The sequence below is a fragment of the Triturus cristatus genome, chromosome 6 (genome assembly GCF_964204655.1).
Source record: "Triturus cristatus chromosome 6, aTriCri1.1, whole genome shotgun sequence".
In the NCBI taxonomy this organism is placed as follows: domain Eukaryota; kingdom Metazoa; phylum Chordata; class Amphibia; order Caudata; family Salamandridae; genus Triturus; species Triturus cristatus.
Genome location: NC_140589.1, coordinates 186,312,501 through 186,333,678, shown reverse-complemented (window position 1 = coordinate 186,333,678; position 21,178 = coordinate 186,312,501). Strand labels below are relative to the sequence as shown.

General features: G+C 43.6%; 1 protein-coding gene across 3 annotated transcripts in view; it reads right to left on the bottom strand.

Moving 5' to 3' along the window:
* The window catches only part of LOC146816606 (cysteine-rich venom protein-like), a 304,761-nt gene that overhangs the window by 199,886 nt on the left and 83,697 nt on the right, over window positions 1-21,178 (bottom strand). Inside the window, exon 2 of one of the 3 annotated variants that reach the window (XM_085610460.1) lies at window positions 18,199-18,302. The exons of the other annotated variants lie outside the window; for them this stretch is intronic. The gene's annotated coding sequence lies outside the window, so the exon portion shown is untranslated. The remainder of the gene's footprint in view (window positions 1-18,198; window positions 18,303-21,178) is intronic. 3 annotated transcript variants of the gene reach the window in all.

Here is a 21,178-nt window from a genome sequence, read left to right as displayed (position 1 = left end):
CTCCAGATTAATAAGATTATTTGAATGATTATTGTGTGGATGAGAGTGAGAGTCAGTCTGATTTTAATAATTATGGACAGCATCTTTTGTGAGACCGAGAGTATAACATTGGAAACATTAATTTTAATGTTTTTTAGCCATTAGTAAATTGCTATACTATTTTTGTTAACAAATGACATTATGGTATACAATGGCTAGTTTTATGAACTTATGTAATAATTTGTATTATAGTTTGAACAATAATATCTTATATGTATTTTTTTTTATATATTGTTTTTAGATATAACGACTTGGGAGACTTATTATAAGTGTTTGTTGGCCTGAAGAAGGTGGTGAACTGAATGATGCCACCGAAACGCGTTGCTTTTTTTTAATAACTTTGTGGAAAGGATTGAAACATCATCTGGCTGGAACACAGGACTTTCTGGCTTAAGAAGGCACTCAAAACTACATTAGAATTGAGCAGGAGAAATAAAACGTGTACTGCATATCTAAATGTAAACATTAGCATATAGATTTATGCATCTCAAGTGCTTTAATATACAACTTATTGGTGTTTGTTGACTCCTTAAAGACTACAAAGTTCTCCCATTTGTTACATGGATGATACGTTTTTATTACATTTTATGATATTAATAAAGAATATATGATATATTTTCTATATATTGTATTCCTGGTCTCTATTTTGGTTCTGGTACTAAGTTTATTTGATTGAATGTGAGAAAGTTAGTGTATGCTTTACAAGGAGCCCAAAGGGAGCTTTTTGTTTGACATAAGTGTCTTTACAAAAGACATGTATCCTGAATAATATATGTCTTTTAGTCCACAATTTCGGTTCAGTGGGTAACGGGCTACATCATCTATTTCTGGTTCTACTATCTTCAAGTATCATGTTGACATTGATTATCCAAGATATCTGTTACAGACAATGTGTGCTTCATTTATGAGGTTTTGACGTAGGGCAGCGCAACACAGGATATTTCTGCACTGTCCTGTGTCAACACATCATAAATGTGGGCCAGATGAATGTAGCAAATGTATAGGCAATGAATGGGCTAATAGAACTAGGACCTTCTTTGGTCTTCCATGTACATGTGAGGTGCAACTATGTTGCATAATATGCTGATGTGTCTGGCATGTCTCTGAGCAAAGTATGCATGTGGGAGTCTTAACAAACAGTTCATAATTTCAATGAGATGACACTCATCAGTGGCATTAGGATCCCAGAAGCTCGCAACCTCTTCACGTGTGTATGGCTGTGGACTACCGACATGACATAAAAAAATGGTACAGTGGTCAGTAAACGGTGTACAGTTACACAGTGAAAACAATGAGTATGAAAGTTAGTGGCATCTTCACAAGGGAGTGATAGAGTCACATAACACTCAAAATGCTGACACCATGCCCAGGCTAATTACTTTACAAAGGAAGCATCCTCTTTATGAGATATGTTAACCACATATGGTCACATTTGCAGTGGTGATCCATTGAGATGTCAAAGACAGGCCTCCTTGCACCATGGCGCAAGTGTATCTGCGTTGTGGTGAGGATTGATTGTGTGCAGGAAGGGACACCTTCATGCTAATAATTAAACAATTCATCCACCATCCTCAAGCTATGTGTGCAGCAAAATGCAGCATACATAGAAAAATGAATGAGGAGAGAAATTGAAACATTTCTCCTTGTTGCACCTCCCTAACGCCACACCTGGAGTTGCATTGGATTTTGATACATTCCCATATATAAAATTTCCCTTAGACTTGTGAGTGTGTCAGCTTAAATGGTTGCTGCGTTCTAACAACCACTGCAACATCCATGGAATGCCCCTTATACACAGTGTTCTGGGTAAATGGGGCACATGTTGACAAGCCCAAGCAAAGCAACAAGAAGTGAATTTTCATGGCCTTGTAATTGTGTGTCCCTTTCACATGGGACACTGTGTGAAAGGGGCGTACCATGTGCGTTGCTGTGGATGTTCCAACACAACAACCATGGAATCTAACACACTCCCAGCTGTATGAGAAATCGTATATCTGGGTATGCATCCAAACCTAAAGCAACCCCCAGGGTGGCGTCCGGGAGGCGCAACGAGGCCATATTTTTTAATGTCTTCCATTTTTTAATTTTTCCATGTGTGCAGCATTCTGCGGTACACATAGTAAGTGGATATATGATGGATTTGTAGATTTTGCACAGGAAGGTGTCACAATCAATCTTCACCACAAGGCAGACACCCTTGCAGTATGGCTCAAGGGTGCATGCATTGGCGCAAGGCAACCCATTATGCATGAGCGCTGGGGAAAAGGGCCGGAAAGCACCATATTTCATGAAAGTGGTGCTTTCCTGCACTTTAATTATGTTATAGGGCAGCACAGCAAGATTCCTTGTGTAACTGCCTTATGTCAAGTTCACAAGTATGAGGGCCCTGGAAATAAATACTGTAAATACATTTCATCCAAGATGTTGTAATGAGGGCGCAAGAAAAGTAGCCACAAGTCTGTATGAAAATGTCATGCAACTCTTTTCATAATTTCCACCTGTGCATGAGGCCTCATAAAAAAGGCCTTGATATGTGTGCCCCTACTGCACTGCATTACATAGGTTGTTTAGATTAAGTTTCCCTTGTGGCCATGTGCCTCGTATTGTGCAGTATTGTCTTAATTGCGTTAGGATTTCTTCATGCTATATTCGAATATTCCACAACATGCCACTTGCGAATGATAATTGTGTCAACCTACCTCATATTCCAGATATGTATAGCCCCAGATGTTCTAAGGGATTCTGCTGGCAGTAAACGATGTCAGCCCAGTGATGTTTGTATTGCCATAGGTTCTGATCCACATCAAAGAGCCGCTGCATTTGAAAACGCACTTTCTCCCACTGTGTCTTCCTCTCTTGGTTTGGACACCCCCGAGGACCCCGCCTCAGCTCCCACTCATTTTATGAAGATAGTGCACAATGAGCCACAGTAAGCACCCGAACACCTGCTCAGTCGCGTTCCAGGACCTGCCCACCATCTTTCAAAAACAGCACAAAACACCCTAAGCACAAAAACTGCAAACTCAAAAATCTAACAACCCTTCCCCCTATAACACTGAACAAATACCCCTATGTAGACCAGCACCCGTTTTCAAACAAAACAAAACTTCACAATACACAACTACACAACAATTCAGACACTATATTGACACAATGGACAATGTACAGACAGAGAAATAACTTTCAAACAATATCAAACTCAGCAGCATCCAATCTACCCTCCTACACCAAGAACAGACAGGAAGACAGTAAAAGAGAAAGTGAAAGGAACTTGGTACTTCCTGGTTTGTGGCATGGAAGGCCCATGACATCATAACCAGGGTGGATGCGACACGTATTTGAAGGATGCAACATTTTTCGTCATGCGATAATCTCTGATGTTAATACTAAACTATACTCCAAGAACCAGTGTTTTCCACGCAGGGCAACAGATGCATGTTTACTGGCTGACATAAATGTGACTCAAGTGCCACATTTATTAGTGATGCATCAATTTCTGTTGTAAATGATTGTAGATAAGTCTGATTTTTGCAATTGCATATATGACGTGGACTCTTTTGTATCTCATAGATCATAACAGATAGATTACAATCATTTACATAGCCATGTACAGTAGAAGATCACAGTGCAAATGCGCTGTTGGTGATACTGGCATCAATGACGTGTCGACGTTTCGACCCCTGAAACCATGTAGGTTGGTTCTAATCCTTACTAACGGGGTCGTCCTCAGGACAAAAGTGAAAGTGAGGGCAGAGGGGCACCTAAAGGTAAAATAAGGCGTTTGTCAGGTCCAATAATTGAATTAAAGATGAGAACAGAAGCATGTGTAAGTCACTGTACTTACTGTATCCGATAGGGGGAAAAGGCCTAGTAGGCGCAATGTTTCATCAGGGATGATGGGGCTTCAAAGGATCCGAAAATTGTAGGCGAGAGTGATGAACACCTGTAGAAATAAGGTGTCTGTCAAAGATGGCATAGAAAGAATCAAAGGTCACTATGTTGAAAAGCCCATAGTAAAATAAAGGCAAACTTACTCAAAAAGAGGGGATGAACTCTATACAAATCCTCCAAAGCAGTGTCAATGCTGCTAGAAAAGCCGTGGTCAAACCATCGGTTAAACGGTGAAAATAATCACGGGTAACTTCCAGAGATTGGATTCAATTAATCTAGAGGAAAAAGGGGGGGGGGACAATCAGCGCTTGGAACCAGGTTATGTATCTAAAGTCAATGATGAGTTTATGTACAGTGCCTGATTAAAACTGACAAGTTGCACGAAAGACAACGCCTGATTAAAAAGGGAGACTCATTCTCAGAAGAGATAAGTATGAATATCCAATCTACTAAAAGCGGGGGGAGCGCATCGAGCGGTAACCACTAGAAGTGCTTGTGCTTAAAATGAACGGCATGCGCGAAGGATGACTACGTATATGCTAGCCGCAGTGTTGTTCGTGCAGATATTGAGCAAAAAGTGAGTTATAACGTGCACGCTGGCGGCTACAGAGTGAAGCAACCCGTGTTTCAAAACTCCCAGATGGTCGAAATTGAGTCTGTATAACTGACAAGCCACTGGACTGTGATGTGTCATGGACCAGGGAAACGTGGTATCATGCTATGATTGTTGTTTTTTAAATCGTGAATATTCATGCTTGCAGCGGGATGCCGAGAGATTACTAGACAGACGAGCGAAAGTGAGTTATTATGTGCTCGTTGGGGACTACCGAATGAAGTGACAAGTTGTTAAAGCACCCCAAAATACAAAAATGAAATCGGAAAGACTGATAACAAGCTGCTACTAGAAAAATAAGCGAAAGTGAGTTATTATGTGCTCGCTGGGGGCTCCAGAGTGAAGTGAGACGTTGTTGAAGTACCCAAATGTGCAAATTTATCAGGAAAAAGCCGCTAACTCGTGGTGTATCATAGATCAAGGATATGGGTTGTCCTGCCAAGATTACATAGTGACTATGCATGACTGCGACTGACTACCCAGGGTGTGTCTTGTAATGAACCCTGAGTCAGAGAAAGCGGTACAGAAATGGTAGACTGAAGAGAGAACAGCACTTACCCTCGTCGGTCGAGTGTCCCTCATGGGAAGGGGAGAGCAAGCTGCTCGTGTGTGTGCCCTACGTGTTACGCAGGAGACGTCGGCAGCCGTGTGACGTCCTGCTTGTGGCAGCCGCTGAATTCCTGTTAGTAATGAAGTCTGAACTCGTATTTAGAAGAAAGACTCGGGATCATGAGTTAGAGGCATCAAAACATTATTGTAAAAAGGTTGATTTACCTGTAACTCTCTTTAACTTCACTCGCTTGAGAGCATATGTAATTTGTCACAACGTATTATAAAACCGATTGGCATTGAGAATATTGTAAAAGATTGTCATTTACACACATGTAAGCCCAACGGTATAGACACCTATACAGTTACATAACTGTAGATGGGTTCAAAAACACAATTCATCGTGTACAAAAGAAGCAATTACTCGCAGAGCTCGATATACGTAGTGGAAATGTTGGCATAGGACATATTGGACTGACATAGTCAATCTTACAATAATGAGAGCCCTTTGATGACAATAATGTGTAAGTCACTATTTTTACCGTATCCGATAGGGGAAAAAGGCCTAGTAGGCGCAATGTTTCGTCAGGGAGCTTACCACCTGTAAAAGGACACTACAAATGCGGACACTGCAAAACGTGCCTTACTACAACACCAACCAAGACATTCACCCGTAAGCAACACACAATCATGCTGCACTCCTTCACCAATTGTAATTCCACAAATGTGATCTATGGGATAGTCTGCCCATGCAGGTCTCTCTATGTGGGTCAGACACAACAGAAGATTAAGGCCAGGATACTGCAACATCAAAGTAGGATCCGTTGCAACATTGCCTCAATCTTAACCATTAGAGAATCAAAATGGATGGTACGTCTGGACACCATTGCCAATGGCTTGAATGAATTGGACCCCAGTAATGCCCAACTGGCATGCCTCAATACGTAATTAGGCCCTTAATAACCATAACGACATTTCTCCTAACACTGCACATTTCTAACATCCTCACCATTGGTTAGGATGTATTCTCTTTGTTTGAACTATGCCATTTGAGCAGTGCTTAATTAGATATTTTCTGTAACACTGACCCATTCACGAGTATGATGTGATTGTAGAATTTGCATATGTTCGATGCCACCTGTGTCAGTGTTGCTACCAATTTATAAAACTGTTTCATGGATATCTAACCTTTTAACACCGATCCACCGTTCTGTTTGAATTGTGAACTGGTATTTCATCCAAGGACTTTCATAAATGTTATTGTCATCAAAGGGCTCTCATTATTGTAGGATTGACTATGTCATGTCAAATATGTTTTATGCCAACATTTTCACTACGTATATTGAGCTCTGCGAGTAATTGCTTCTTTTGTACACAATGAATTGTATTTTTGCAACCCATCTACAGTTATGTAACTGTATAGGTGTCTATACCGTTGGGCTTACATGTGTGTAAATGACAATCTTTTACAATATTCTCAATGCCAACATGTTTTATAATACGTTGTGACAAATTACATATGCTCTCAAGCGAGTGAAGTTAAAGAGAGTTACAGGTAAATCAACCTTTTTACAATAATGTTTTGATGCCTCTAACTCATGATCCAGAGTCTTTCTTCTAAATGCGAGGTCAGACTTCATTACTAACAGGCATTTAGCAACTGCCACACGCAGGACGTCACGCGGCTGCCGACGTCTCCCGCGTAACATAAATAGGGCACACACACAAGCGGCTTGCTCTCCCCTTCCCATGAGGGACACTCGGCCGACGAGGGTAAGTGCTGTTCTCTCTTCAGTCTACCATTTCTGTACCGCTTTCTCGGACTCGGGGTTCATTACAAGACACACCCTGGGTAGTCAGTCGCAGTCATGCATAGTCACTATATAATCTTAGCAAGACAACCCGTATCCTTGATCTATGATACACCACAGGTTAGCGGCTTTTTATTAATAATTTTGCACATTCGGTTACTTCAACAATGTGTCACTTCACTCTGGAGCCCCCAGCGAGCACATAATAACTCACTGTAAAATCCAAACTTCAGGAAACAAGGTAGTTATAAATATCGTTTCTTTATGTAGAATAGAAGAGACACAGCACATCGAGCTACTGGTAATTCACCAACTGTCGACCCCTGGAACATGGAACACAAACCGTACCACGCAGACACTGTGTTCCATATTCCAGTGAGCCCAGATTACAAAGCAAAACAAAGAAGCTTACATAATACAGGATGCAACACTCACTTTCACTCGTCTTTCTAGTAGCAGCTTGTTGTCAGTCATTCCGATTAAATCTTTGTATTTTCAGGTGCTTTAACAACTTGTCACTTCATTAAGTAGCCCCCAACGAGCACATAATAACTCACTTTCGCTCATCTGTCTAGTAATCTCTCAGCATCCCGCTGTAAGCATGAATATTCACTATTTAAAAAACAGCAATGATGGCATGATACCACATTTCCCTGGTCCATGACACACCATGGTCCAGTGGCTTGTCAGTTATACAGACTCAATTTCGACCATCTGGGAGTTTTGAAACGCGGGTTGCTTCACTCTGTAGCCACCAGCGAGCACGTTATAACTCACTTTTTGCTCAATATCTGCACAAACAACACTGCGCCGAGCATATACGTAGTCATCCTTCGCGCATGCCGTTCATTTGACACTTCTAGTGGTTACCGCTCGATGCGCTCCCCCCGCTTTTAGTAGATTGGATATTCTTACTTATCTCATCTGAGAATGAGTCTCCCTATTTAATCAGGCGTTGTCTTCCGTGCAACTTGTCAGTTTTAATCAGGCACTGTACATAACGTCACCGTGGACTTTAGATGCACAACCTGGTTCCAAGCACTGATTGTCGCCCCCACCCCCCCTTTTTCCTCTAGATTAATTGAATCCAATCTCTGGAAGTTACCCATGATTATTTTCACCGTTTAACTGATGGTTTGACCACTGCTTTTCTAGCAGCATTGACACTGCTTTGGAGGATTTGTATGGAGTTCATCCCCTCTTTTTGAGTAAGTTTGCCTTTATTTTACTATGGGCTTTACAACACAGTGACCTGTGATTCTTTCAAGGTCATCTTTGACAGACACCTTATTTCTACAGGTGTACATCACTCTCGCCTACACTTTTCGGAGCCTTTCAAGCCCTATCATCCCTGACGAAACATTGCACCTACTAGGCCATTTTCCCCTATCGGATAGGGTAAATATAGTGACTTACACATGCTTCTGTTCTCGTCTTTAGTTTAATTATTGGACCTGACAAACTCCTTATTTTACGTTTAGGTGCCCCTCTGCCCTCACTTTCACTTTTGTCCTGAGGAAGACCCCGTTAGTAAGGATTAGAACCAACCTACATGGTTTCAGGGGTCCAAACGTCAACACATCATTGATGCCAGTATCACCAACAGCGCATTTTGCACTGTGATCTTCTACTGTACATGGCTATGTAAATGATTGTAATCTATCTGTTATGAACTATACTATGAATATGTGGCATTGAATAGTATGCCCATCAATTTGATTGTGATACCTTTGAATATTGTTTGTCACTTGCCTCACTACCTCACTCAAGTCACCTTCCCCCCACTCAGTTGGGCACACCAACGTTATATTTTAATGTTTTTTTCTAATTGTTTCCTTAAAAAATGTGCATCAGCTGCTTAGTGTGATTAAATAACACTTTAGCACTAATCAATTTTTCTGTTTCATTTTCTTTGATATAATTTTACACTGTTTTGATGTAATAGTACTAGGTAGGGGTGGGCGGACAACTCCCTTCCGCCCACGGAATGTGCGGAGATTTGCCCTTCCGCGAAATAGGCAGAGAAACAAGGCAAATCTCCGCACACTCGGGCATAACGGAAGTTGGCCTGCCGCCTGCCACCTGCCTTCCACCCGCAGTATTAAATACATTTAAAAAGCACATTTCAAAGAACCTTACCTTATCAGCGGCGTACCCGGGCTTCCATCCGTCTCCATCGCATCTTCTTCTGGGAACTGTGCATGCGCGGGAGCCCGCGCATGTGCATTCCTCAGCAGGAATGCGCATGCGCGGACTCCCACGCATTCGCACTTCCCAGAAGAAGATGCGATTTAGATGGCTGGAAGCCCTGGGACGCCGCCGATACGGTAAGGTTATTTGAAATCTGCTTTTTAAATGTATTTAATACTGCGGGCGGGAGACGGCGGGAGGCAGGCGGGAGGCGAGAGGTGCGTAACGGAACTATGCGGAGAGTGCAAAGATTGTTTCCATCTCCGTGCCTCTCCACGTAGGTCTCTTACGCACATTATGCCCACCCTTAGTACTGGGACCACCACTTTCTATACAGCTTGTTTTTCATTGAGCAAAATATTTGACGTTTCATCTACCAATGTCGATTTTTGGCTGTGAGTGGCAAATGCAAGGGTCTAATCTACACGTTAGATGCACAAACTTCATTTTTGGGTGCAAGTCAGTTTTGACCTGCCCCAAATTGACGTTAGATGCTGACACCTCCACTTTCATTCCCTGACATCATTTTACAGTCCACCACGTGTCCAGTTGATGTTTCTGAATGATTTTAATTGTAAATTTGTTTTGTTACATCCAAATTGTCAACGTCCTTTAAATATTTCTAAAGTTCAAACTGTTGTGTGACCTTTCAATCTATGGTGTCACCTTCACATATGTAATTTTTTTGGTTTCAATCCAAAGTAATTATATGGACACATTGGATTACTTACACTTGGTAATGGAAAGTACCTAGGGACTCATTCAAGGGCTTTTGGTGTAGGAAACCGCTGTAAGGATCCTGGCTGCGCTGCGGTACATCAAGACAAAAGCTTAGTAATGTGCAGTATCTACGGGAGACAATGCATTCATGTGCTTTCCACATGTGCTTGCGCACTATGGTCTGCCATGTACCATCACAGGCACATTTGCCCCATGGTGAAGGGTGGCCGTGTTGCAGGGCTGAATGACTGTGCGCAGGATGGTACACCTTCATGCACAATATCAATCAATTCAAGCCATCACCTCTTTCTATGTGTTGTTTTTCTGTACACACATGGGAAATGGTAAGTACACTGAGATTTCTTAACCTTTCTACTTTTTGCGCCTCCCTAACACAACCCCTAATGTTGCGTATGATTTTTGACACATTTCGAGTTTTTCATATCTTGGAAATCTTGAAATGTCCCATAATGTATAGGTAAAGAGTGTGAACACCCATAGCAACACCCATGGTATGCCTTTTTCACGCAGTGTTTGCATGACAGGAGCACATATTGCCAAGCACATTAAGAAACACATGAAGTGGCGTTAAGTGGCCTTGTTTATATGCCTGTGAACATTGTGCCTCCTGAATGTTTAAACTGTGACGTTCCTGTGCCACAGGCCAATATTTTTATATTGATGGATGTTTTATGCCTGGTATCCGACATGGGTGTACATTTCGGAGGGGTACTCCAAGTCTAATGTTTGCCTGCAAATTACAACTTTTAGAAGACAAGTAATACACACACAGGCTTAAGGAAGAGGTGTGGCGCTGCGGCCAGGGCGACTGACTCCGGAATCTGGGGATCACGATTAGCCCAGCACCTTGTGACTCTGGGCAATAGTTTGCTTAATCTTCCCAACGGCCCCCAGCGCCTAGAGACCCTTACGGGTGATTGTTCGCTCTTTACAAATGTGGATTATTACAGGCTAATACTAATTTTAGACTTTTATTGAACTGTTGAAAACACAAATCAGGTTGTATGAGGATTAATAACGCATTCCTATTAAGGAAAGAAATTATGAACAATGGAGGCACGTCTGCATATGCCTGCTGATGTGTTAGGATTTGTGGAAGCCTGGGCATCCTCCTCATCATCCTCCTCCAAATGCTCAGTGATTTCTTGGTCATCATCCCAGTGGACATTTGTCTGCACACATGTTGTGCAGTATTGCACATGCCAAGATCATTTTGCATACAGTTTGTGGTGAGTACAGCAAACAACCACCAGAAATGTTCAGGCACCTGTACCTGGCCTTCACAGGCCAAAAGTTCTTTCAACAATGTTTCTTGTCCTGCACAGAGCCTAGTTGTAGGCCATTTTCCTGGGCAAGTGTGGGTTTCCATAGGGTGTCATGACTCACGGCTGGATCCTATATCCGTGGTCAGCTGAAAAAACAAACCACATATAATACGGTCACTTGTTTGACAATGTTAATACTATGAGACAGGCCATATGGTTTGTGCGTTGCTCTCTTTTTTAGACATAAGTATTATTTTGTTGACATATTAGTGTGCAAATATATAGGACCCATGTGCAATCTGTGCAGCACCTTTAATATGTGAAAAATGTTTTACAGGCAGCACAAAGTGCTTGTAAAATTGCCCTTTGTTTATAGTTTCCACTGTAGGTATCTGTGGACATGGGAGAGCTCTGCCATAAAGACAGCTGTGGGGCAGCGCTGCAGGCCTTCCTGCTGCGCTGCACTACGGCTAAAAGAAAGGGCAGGAATGTGCTGTATCAATTAGATATGGCGCATGCCTGTCCTTTTCCCCTGTGCCGGCGCACAATGGGCTGCCTTGCACCAAAGCAGGCACCTTTGCACCATGGTGCAAGGGTGCCTGCATTGCATGGATGATTATTTTTGTGCAGGAAGAGAAACCTTCCTGCAAAAGAACAATCACAAGAGGCCTTTTCCTCTTTCTGTGTGTGCTACAGAATGCACCACACATCAAAAGAGGAAATCAAGGAGAAATACAAGTCATCATAGTCTTTATTCGAATTTAAAATTCATACAAGACACAAACAAATACAAAATAAAACAACTATTTACATTCCCTATAAAATACATAGAATCGTTCAATAAATACTTAAAAGTTAAGTTTAAAAAAAAGCATTAAACAAGTCAATAGACTAAAGATGAAATGGTATATATAAAAATACAATACAAAGGAAAAGGATAGTATATCCATTAGAACAAAGGTTGAATCAACCCACATCCCATCGACATGTAGCCTCACGGAGGTACTACCGGAGTTTGCATAGAAGCCTTTTTCCTTAAAGACCATGCCCAACCCAAGTATTCAGCTGAAGCGATTGATTCAATCGATAAGGTGCTTGTGCATAAAATTCTTAGAGCAACGGCACAACTCCTTGTGCTCAGAGTTTTGCACATTGGAGACAACCACACTCGTCTAGGGATAGCATATACAGGGCAAACAAACAAAAAGTGGGCAATTGATTCAACTTGGAAACCACAAGCAGGACATGTTTCTACACCTACACTGAACCACCTACTTGTAAGGGACCTGAGTGGAAGAGAACCTGCTCTAAGCTGAAAATAGAGTTTCCTATCACTAGGTTTAGTAATCAAGTACCAGTAGGGTTCTAGAGTAGGTGTAACCTTTGCCTCCAGATACCGACTGGTCATCCTAGAGCAGTTGGTACTGCTCCAGACTCGATAATCAACCTGTTCCCAGTAAATCATTTTCAGGAATCTCTTGGGAGGGAACAAAGCAGCCACTGGGTCACTCCACAGCCCCTCCAGACCCAGATCTATCAAAGACTCACGGAGGCTCTTCAGCCACCCAATCTTGTGGAACATGTCAGATTTTATAACGTCGATAAGACCCGTAGCATATGAAGAAAGCTCCGGGGTGGTCCAAAGCATCCGCCAGTATAAGACCGGGCGAAGTTTGGCTAGGTCCTTAATAGCCTTCCTGCCTAGATTATATCTCAATGGAACCAGGGGCGTACTCTGTGGGAGGCCAGTTATGCTACGGAAGAATTCATTTTCGACTACTGTTAAAGAAGTTAACGCGTCGAAACCCCATAGCTCAGCCCCGTACAGCACAGAACTTAGGGCCTTGGCCTCATAAACTTGGAGCACAGGTTTAATTGGCTTGGTAAAAGATTTTTTGTGCTCACTAATCAAGGCTCCCGATATCTGTCTAAATTTCATGGTGGACATCTCAATGTGCCTGCTCCACTTATTGTCATTTGTCACATGCATACCTAGGGGAACAAAGTTGTTAACCTCTTCAAGCGGCTGCCCATTCATAAGGAACTTTCTCGCTTTATAGCTTGAGTATGGGTTAAAAACCATAAGTTTGGTCTTGGTCATGTTTACCTCCAGACCGTATTCATGACAAAAGTCTTCAAACACTGACAAAGCCCTTTGCAGACCACTCGGGGTTTTAGATACAATAAGAGTGTCGTCCGCAAACATCAATATTGGGGTAATAACCCCAGCCAGCTTTGGGGCATCAGTATTAACACTAGGCATGCGGTGTACTACTCCGTTAATGTACAGGGAAAAGAGCGTAGGGGCCATAGTACAGCCTTGGCGCACACCACGCTCTACTGGAAACTCAGGGGTAACTTCACCAGGACCTCCCCACTGTATTTTGGCAAAGTTAGACTCGTGGAGCCGCATAACCAAAGTCAAAGTTTCTAGAGGAAGCCCCAACTTTTCAAGGACTAACCACAACCGCGAACGGGGCACAAGATCAAAGGCAGCTCTTAAGTCCACGAAAGCGATGTAGAGACTGCCTTTTCCCAGGGTAACTACCTTCCAGTATAGTTGGACGAAACGAAAAACCTGGTCCACTGTACTGGTAAATTTACGGAAACCAGCTTGAAAAGGGGACACAATCCAATTGTCTTCAATCTAGTCCAGTATCAGGTTCAAGACCATCCTCCCAATGATCTTCTGGATTGTATCTATCAAGCTGATAGGTCTGTAGTTACCTGGGAGTGTCTTATCTCCCTTTCTGAAAATTGGGATTATGACGGCACCCCCCCATGATTTAGGCACTGGGGCGCCTTCAGCCACGGCGTTAGCCACCAGTGCAATATACTTACTCCAGCAAGTTTTATTGTGGAGAAAGAGGTCGGATGGAACCCCATCTAATCCTGGGGCACGCCCAGTAGCTACAGATCCCAGAGCTGTTAAGGCATTCTTGGGACTAAAAGGACCTTGGGAGTAAAAAACATGGGATATCACCCCCAGGGGATTATATGTAAAATTACATGTGTATTGAGGTTTAAAATACTTTAGCCACTCCTCTTGCGTAACATGGTTTGACGGTCTGTCCGGCAAGCCACCTCTGTTCCACTTAATAACATTCCAGAACAATCTAGAATCCCTGGCGTAGCATGCTTCCTTCAGGTCTTGCCAGTACAGATCATCCCATTTCTTTTTTGCCTGGCCAAGACATTTATTATAGAGCTGTCTGGCCTTTTGGATACAAATCTTGTGTCCACTAGAAAGGGCTAGAGCCAGATTACCTCTGGCTCGTCTGCAATCACCGTCATACTAACGTAACCGCTTGGGTGGGGGCTTATTACCCTTACTCATTGGCTTTAAAAAAAAACTACGTAATCCCTCAAAAAAAGACTCATGTAATCTAGTGACTTGAACTCTACCTTCTTTGGTAACCAGCGCACCCTCTATTTTCAGCGTAGCTTGGGCAAGGAGAAATACATATATTTCTCTTCATTGTGCCTCCTTTAGGTACGTCTTTGTAGCTACCTCAGACTTATGATTTCTAGTAGTAGTTGGTAGTGAAAAACAAATGTAGGAGTTTTCCACTACCATAAAATGTCAAACTTTTAAAACTTAAAAGTACATGTCCAACCTTTTTAACACACTTCACTCTGCTTTCTGGGCTGTCCAGGGCCTACCCTAGAGTGACTTATATGTATTAAATAAAGGCAGTTGACGGTTTAAAACTGCACACACATGCTGCAATGGCAGGCCTGAGATGTAAAGGGCTGCTTAAATGGGTGCTGCAGTCCCACTAGTAGCATGTCATTTACAGGCCCTGGGTACATGTAGTACCACTTTACTCAGGACTTACAATTACATTAAATGGCCCAATTGGTTTTAAGCCAATTCTACCATGTTTACAAGAGAGGGCACAATCACTACAGCATTTATTAGCAGTTGTAGAGTGCACAGAGTCCTTAGGCAAGAAAAGACGAATTCAGCAAAAAGTGGAGGTTAAAGGCAAAAGGCTTGTGGGTGAACATGCAGAAAAGATCAGGCCCAACACAAGCTTTCCTCCAGTATGAACAGAATGTTACTCCACCTCCAAAAGCCTTTTCCTTTGAGTCATATCAAAGCATGTTCTCCTTGAACAGCTCTGCACAACCGGCAGTAGGAAATAAATATAAATACTCTGGAGCCTGTATAGCAGTGCATGGTGTAGTGAAAGTTGGTGAGTTCAACCCACAGTGCACCACACCAACATCCTAGGTTTCAGCATAGTATAACATGCAGAAATTCATGTTTTAGTATTTTCACGACAGAAGACTGACCCATCAGCTCCCACACTAATGGTGTCCAGTTCATCCTTTTGTGTTCAAGGTTAGAAGGCAAATTTAAAGCATTGGCAGCTAAATGTATTCAAAAGGAGAAACTATTCAAAATAAAGAGCTCTGGAGAAAGGTAGCTGTCTTGCTAGATAAGCTTCCATTTGTCCTTGAGATGCAAACTTTGGGCAATCAGCGTGACCAGATTCATGCCAAAGGGATCTGTGTGGCTGAGTTATTGCAAAGGCTGCAATAAAGACTGTCAAGGTAGCAGGCCTAACCAGATCTCAAACGAAGATCTAAGGAGCAAACTCAGATGAACACCTTGGGAAAATTAAAACCCTTCCTCCCCGCAAAGGACTTCAAACTGGCAGTCCAAGCACTAGCAATGCCGAGACTAGAATATGGTAGTGCAACCCTCTGTGGACTCCCCAGATCTACAAAGGCTCCTCTAAAAGCCTCAATCAACTCAGCGGCCAGGCTCATCACAGGTTCCAAAAGAAATTGCATAACTTCCCAAAACTGTAAAGCTCTCAACTGGGGAGGAGTGGCGTAAATGGTGGCCACAGAATATGCCCCACCCTGCAAATTTAGCCACATCTGTTAAGAATCTCGGGGTGAAAATGGACGCGGACATGTCCATGAAGTCCCAGGTCCAGGCTGTGGCGGGCACATGCTTTGGTCTACTGAAAATGTTTAGATACTTCCTCCCACTACTCCCAGTTTCCCACAGGAAAACAGTAGTCCCAGCACTGATTTTGTCCCGCCCTGATTATGTGAATGCTCTCTATGTCGGCCTTTCCGACTATCTTCTTGGCCACCTAGAAGTAGTGCAAAATGCCGCGGAAAGAGCCATACTTATGGTGGACCTTAGGACACACATAACCCCTCCCCTGAAGTCCTTGCATGGGCTTTCGGTATGAAAGAGGACCCATTCCAAAGCCCTGGTGCTGACTTATGAGGCCTTTCATAACACTGGGGCCTTATATTTTAGAAACAGATGCCAGCACTATGTTACTTCCAGAAGTCTGAGGTCTTCAAATCAGCAGCTCTCGCTGATCCCTAGGTTCACCCGCTCTCGCCTGGGCAGGCGCACCTTTCAGGTGGTAGCCTATCGGCTCTGGAACAACCTGCTGCCAGCCTTACGTCAGGTGCAGGACCTCCCTAGCTTCAGATGCGGATTACAAACTTGGCTTTTTTCACAATAAGTCAGCTGCCCTGGGATTGCCTGCACCGCTCTGTCACTGGTTCTTTTTTTTCCAGTGCCGGGACACTCCAGGGAGTAGCCATGCACTTTACAAGTACTCAGTAACATAGTAACATACATTGTTCTGTTCTTGCAAAGCGCTCTGATACCCGCAACGGTCATGTCCGCGCTATATAAAACCTTCAAAATGAAATAAATAAATAAACAGATATACTAAAAGCGATTCATGCAGCTATGAAGAGTAAAATGCCTCCAGATGGCTTTCGTTTCAAATATTCCCACAATCTTGATTCTGATAACACTCCTCTGGTTACTATACCCGGGAGACAGGATTATTTCAAATGTGCTGTCCAGATAAACCTAATCAGGGGAGCCCATGAGAGGTTGGTGTATGCCTATTCTGGAATAAATGCAACCAAAGCAATGATTCAGCAACACTACTGGTGACCATGTTTATATGGTGAATTATAAACCTCCACATGACTCAACATCAATCAAGATGATGCCTTTTCAAGAAAGAAAGATATATAGGACAGAACATGAATCATGCTCTACCGTCACTCTGTGCCAGAGGTATTCAAAATTCTTGGCAATAAGCTCCCATTAACCAAAATATTTTGAGGTCCCCCCCTGTTTTTGCAAAGGTTTGGGTGCATGGCTGCTAGCAGGGGGTGAGGATTATGAGATCATTTCAAGTATGTTTCTCTGTAGCTCATAATCCACATTAAAGGCAACCCTTATGAAAGAGCAAATTAATCAAACAATATTAAAAAATGTACCAAAGCACCAAAAACACTATTGCCCACCATTGGGATGCTGTGAATCCCCTTACACTCCTAGGTCCTAATGCAACGCCACCTGCTGCTCTTGTGATAGCTGCTGTCCTAAGAAGCAGGGTAACTGCTCTTCTTTCACCTCTTCCCCGCCTTGCCATACCATCACTTTAATCGTCAAACAGAATGTTTGGTCCCTTTTAAAAAACAAAAAAGCTTTGCATGTGCCTCCATTTTAGGCCACGTGTGCCCTCTGCACCAATGTTTGCAAAAAAAAATAAGTCCACATGCCCTGTTTTTTCAAAGAAAGACATTCGTAATTGTGAGGCACTGCCCACTCAGACCCCGAATTCCACTGCCAATGCACCTGCTTCACTAATGATAGGTTCTGCCTTGCAAAGCAGGCTATCTCCTATGCCCATTTTGTAACACCATGAGATTCTATCTCATACCATTTTTCTCCCTTTCAACTCACTGATGTCCAAACCAAGGTGTCTCCTTTGCTTACATTTTCCCCTCTAAAGCTAAAGCTCTGAGGACCTAACCAACACTGGAACTGCAAGTATGCTCAGGTCTCTTAATGGAAGAAAGGAAACATAGTAAATAAGCCATAATTCTGCATATGTAGCACCAATGATACCTACAGCTTAGTGAAGCAAGCTGTCTATTCTGGCCATTCCAAGAAACATCTCTCCTGGACCTGATGCCCAAAACACACACACACACACACACACACACATTTAGCCACCCAGTTGCTTGGACCCTGTTCTATGTGCAGCAAGAGTGGCTTGGACCCTCATTTTAGCAAGTAAAACACCCTTCTTACCTTTTCATAGTAGGGCAGGGGGTGATGGGCTTGTGAACTGCGAGGCAGAAAGAGGGATATAGAGGTAGGGAAGAAAAATCTCTGCTCAAGAGAGTGCCTGCTACCTGAAAGAAATGCAAATTTGTGCAATTAGTTAATCACCAAATAAAAAAGGATGATTTGGAGCCAGTGTAAACTCTAATTGATGGAGTCACCTGAAGCTTCATGCTGACAAGTATTTATTGTTTTTGAGAGGAAATATAAAGGTGGTGTTGACAAAAGATTTTGCACTAGATATAGTCTGATTACTTATTACAAAAGTGTGTGTGTTTTAAGCACTTGTTTGATTCACATAAGTAATCTGAACCAAAAGTCTAACTTTACGTCTTTTGATATTCACAGAAGTCATCTACTAGTCATATCTTTACGTCTGCACTCAGGGTGGGATCTCCACACCCGGGCTGTGTTCGTTGCACCCGCAATCTCCACAGTCAGGGCAGAATCTCCGCCGTAGGGCGGGAATCTCCGGCCGGAGGGTCATTGTCTTCAATGTTAAACACTTGTGTAGGTGCTTACGATCCCACCCCCGCCTGGGCTGGATGAAGTCTAATCACCTACACCTGCAGTCAATTGACACCACATGCAGAACAAGCACTATAAACAAAACAAAAGCAGCACAAAAACAAGGCCCAGGTTGGCTACGTAGAATTCCTACTTGCCTGCTCTGCGCTTTACTTCCAAAAATACCACACTAGCGGAGAAAGAAAAATTACACTGAGGAGGAGACTACCATTATCTTGGAGTTCATTGTGAGGCACCACAAAAGGCTCTATGGATTCCCCCTTACAGCACCAGTGGCCCACAGAAGGCGGCCCTCTGGCAGCATTTAGGCACTACAGTCACAGCATTGGAGGAGGAAGTCTGCACTGTTAATGACATAAAGAAGAAGTGACAGGACGAGAAGATGCAGGTGAGGGAGAAGTATGCCAGAATTGAGGTGGCCAGAGTTCTCCCTGGTGTACAACCTGGATCCCGCCTCTGTCTCACGATACTAGAGGAGTATGTCCTACAAACCATAAATCTCCACATGCTCCATGAGCTGCCTGTTAGTGATGTTCACAATGTGGTACTAGCTAAATTTGAATACGAGAACATGGATATGAAATGTCCATGCTTTGCACCACAATTGTGACTATGTGTAAAAAGCATAGTCAGTCAAAGCCTTGTGTGTATCCTTCTGTACATTGCTCAATAAGTTCTCGAATTCGTTGTGATGGAAATGACAAAACCCTTATCAAAATAGAGGCCTATCACTGCTGGCATATATAAGTAACACTGGTAAATAGCAAAAGACAAAGTGTATTTGTATTTGTATTTGTATTTGTATGTGGATTTATTAGGCGCGATTGATGCCCGGGGGCGTCCAAGCGCTGGGGGACCGACAGATGTATAGGCAGAGGCGGGGATAGTTACCAGAATTATTGTGGGGAGTTGAAAAGAAGAGTCTTGAGCTGGTTCCGGAATGAGGTAAGATTACAATTGCCTCTCAGATGAAGAGGAAGGGCGTTCCATAGCTTGGAAGCGTTATGGGTGAAGGTCCTACCGCCTGCTCTGGCTCTTTTTATTCTGGGTGCGGTGGCCAGAAAAGTCTGGTTTGACCGTAGGTTTCTGCTTAGATGGTAGTGAGAGATTAGGTCGCGGGTGATGATTGGGCCTTTGTCCCAGAAAGCCAGGTGGGCAATACACAAGGCTTTGAAGTGGATTCTTTGGCGGACTGGCAGCCAGTGTAGACTGGTCAGACTAGCTCTGACGGATTGTCGGCGTGGGAGCTGGAGCAGTGTCCGAGCTGCACAGTTCTGCACTGTTTGAAGTCTCCGCAGTGTGTAGTCTGGTGCAGCGAGGTATAGGACGTTATTGAAGTCCAGGCGGGACTGGATCAGACCCTGGATGGCCACTTGTTTTGCCTCCATGGGTAAAAGATGAAGAATTTTTTGGAGCATTCTAAGAAGGCCAAAACAAGTGGCGGAAAGTTTGGTAGCTTGTGTGTCGAATGACAGGGATTTATCGAGCCACACCCCAAGACTCCTGATTATGTCCTTGGGTGTTGGGGGGGTGCCCAGACAGGGTGGCCACAGGGAATTGAAGGAGCTAGGATTCGCGGGACCTAGAAGCATCAGCTCCGTCTTGTCCCCGTTTAGCTTGAGTGATGAGGAAGACATCCAGCTCTTTACTTCCTCAAGGCATTTACAGAGTCCCCCGCTCATGGGAATGTTGGCCTCGTGTGCCAGTGAGACCACCAGCTGGCTGTCGTCCGCATAGGAGATGATCTTAACTCCATACGGACGAACAACCTCAGCCAGTGGCCTCATATAAATGTTAAATAGCGCCGGGCTTAAAGAGGAGCCTTGTGGGACCCCGCACCTTAAAGGTCTGCTGGTAGATACTGATTCACCGTCGAATACCTGAAAGGATCTGTCTTTCAGGAAGGACTCGAACCATAGCCAAGCCTGGTGCTTGACGCCAACATTAGACAGACGGTTCAGCAGGATGTCATGGCTGACCGTGTCAAAGGCCGCGCTGAGGTCAAGGAGGATCACTGCCACTGATCCTCCTTGGTCCAAGATTTTTCTGGATTCCTCGGTGACCTTGAGGAGGGCGGTCTCGGTTCCGTGCTTGGGTCGGAAGCCTGTCTGGGTGGGGTCTAGCAGTTGGTTGGTTTCTAGGAAGGTGACCAGAAGGCTGTTGATGTATTTCTCCAACACCTTGCTCAGCCAGGGAAGCAGGGAGATTGGCCGATAGTTGCTGAAGTCTAATGGGTCCAAACTGGGTTTCTTCAGCAGTGCTTTAACCATGGCCCGTTTCCATCCAGGAGGGACCGTGCCGGAGGAGATAGAGGCATTCAGGAGGTCCATTATGATGGGTAGGGTGACCTGAGATGCCGACATTATAATGTCTGGTGGGGCTGGGTCGTTGGGGGAGCCAGATTTGACTTTACGGGCTA